The sequence below is a fragment of the Chiloscyllium punctatum genome, unplaced genomic scaffold, assembly GCF_047496795.1.
Source record: "Chiloscyllium punctatum isolate Juve2018m unplaced genomic scaffold, sChiPun1.3 scaffold_1274, whole genome shotgun sequence".
NCBI lineage: Eukaryota > Metazoa > Chordata > Chondrichthyes > Orectolobiformes > Hemiscylliidae > Chiloscyllium > Chiloscyllium punctatum.
This window is the reverse complement of record NW_027311008.1, coordinates 5001-7362: the sequence shown is the minus strand read 5'-3', so window position 1 is coordinate 7362 and position 2362 is coordinate 5001.

The window sequence follows — 2362 nt, the reverse complement described above, 5'->3', positions numbered from 1 at the left end:
TTTGGACCGCTTCCCACGGTTTGAAATGCACGAAAATCGGCCTGTACACGGGGGAGGCTCCGCCCTCGAAGGCGAGACCGACGGCAGAACCGCCGGGTCAAACCCGGCCGGGCTACCCGGGTTAGAAGCCTCAGAGTCGGGTTGAGCAGTCACATTCACCCCCATCCCCTTTTGAACCTCTTCCCACCGTTGGAAATGCACGAAAATCGGCCTGTACACGGGGGAGGCGCCCCTCTCGAAGGCGAGACCGACGGCAGAACCGCCGGGTCAAACCCGGCCGAGCTACCCGGGTTAGAAGCCTCAGAGTCGGGTTGAGCAGTCACATTCACCCCCATCCCCTTATGAACCTCTTCCCACCGTTGGAAATGCACGAAAATCGGCCTGTACACGGGGGAGGCCCCCCTCTCGAAGACGAGACCGTCGGCAGACCCGCCGGATCAAACCCGGCCGAGCTACACGGCTTACAAGTCTCGATGTCGGTATGAGCAGTCACGTCCACCCCCATTCCCTTTTGGACCACTTCCCACGGTACGAAATGCATGAAAATCGGCCTGTACACGGGGGAGGCACCCGCCTCGAAGACGAGACCGTCGGCAGAACCGCCGGGTCAAACCCGGCTGAGCTACCCGGCTCGGAAGCGCCAAAGTCGGGTTGAGCAGTCACATTCACTCCCATCCCCTTTTGGGCCACTTCCCACGGTTCGAAATGCATGAAAATCGGCCTGTACACGGGGGACGCTCCCCCCTCGAAGGCGAGGCCGTCGGCAGAACCGCCGGGTCAAACCCGGCTGAGCTACCCGGGTTAGATGCCTCAAAGTCGGGTTGAGCAGTCACATTCACCCCCATCCCCTTTCGGCCCCCTTCCCACGGTTGGAAATGCATGAAAATCGGCCTGTACACGGTGGGCGCTCCCCCCTCGAAGGTGAGACCTTCGGCAGAACCGCCGGGTCAAATCCTGCCGAGCTACCCGCGTTAGAGGTCTCAATGTCGGCTTCAGCAGTCACATTCAATCCCATTCCCGTTTGGACCTCTTCCCGCCGATGGAAATGCACAAAATTCGGCCTGAACACGCGGGACGCTCCCCCCTCGAAGGCGAGACCGTCGCCAGAACCGCCGGGTCAAATCCGGCCGAGCTACCCGCGTTAGAGGTCTCAATGTCGGCTTCAGCAGTCACATTCAATCCCATTCCCTTTTGGAACACTTCCCGCCGTTAACAATGCACGATATTCGGCCTGAACACGCGGGACGCTCCCCCCTCGAAGGTGAGACCTTCGGCAGAACCGCCGGGTCAAATCCTGCCGAGCTACCCGCGTTAGAGGTCTCAATGTCGGCTTCAGCAGTCACATTCAATCCCATTCCCGTTTGGACCTCTTCCCGCCGATGGAAATGCACAAAATTCGGCCTGAACACGCGGGGCGCTCCCCCCTCGAAGGCGAGACCGTCGCCAGAACCGCCGGGTCAAATCCGGCTGAGCTACCCGCGTTACAGGTCTCAAAGTCGGCTTCAGCAGTCACATTCAATCCCATTCCCTTTTGGAACACTTCCCGCCGTTAACAATGCACGATATTCGGACTGAACACGGGGGCCGGTCCGCCCTCGAAGTCAACACCGTCCGCAGAACCGCCGGGGCAAATCCGGCTGAGCTACCCCGCCCCCGAACACTCAAAGTCCCTCTGAAGCCTTGCATTCGCCTCCTTGGAAAATTGACGTCAAACATTACCAAAATCGGGGGCACGAGCACTAAAGCTAAGTCTCACCCTTTCCCTATCCCTAACCAGGAACCGAACGCCCACCCTCAGCCTCACACCAACGCCGGTGCCACTCCAGACAGACACACCCTTCAAAACCACACCCATCCGGCCATGCAACTCAAAAAGGGTCCAAATTCAGAAACACCCCCTTCAAAAGGCACTCCATCCTCGGCCACACCACCGGGACATGCTCCCCTCGGCGATAATTAAGCCCCCACCACTATTTGAAGCCAACCGCAGCCGCAACTCGAACGGAGAAATCAGTAACCAATTCAAAAATGCGCTTGGTTACTGATTTCTACTGAGACGAAAAAATTCTAAGTGTCGGTGGTTACTGATTTATACCAACCCGAAAATATTCTAAGTGTCGGTGGTTACTGATTTATACCAACCCGAAAAAATTCTAAGTGTCAGTGGTTACTGATTTATACCAACTCGAAAAAATTCTAAGTGTCAGTGGTTACTGATTTATACCAACTCGAAAATATTCTAAGTGTCGGTGGTTACTGATTTATACCAACCCGAAAATATTCTAAGTGTCAGTGGTTACTGATTTATACCAAGTCGAAAATATTCTAAGTGTCAGTGGTTACTGATTTATACCAACTCGAA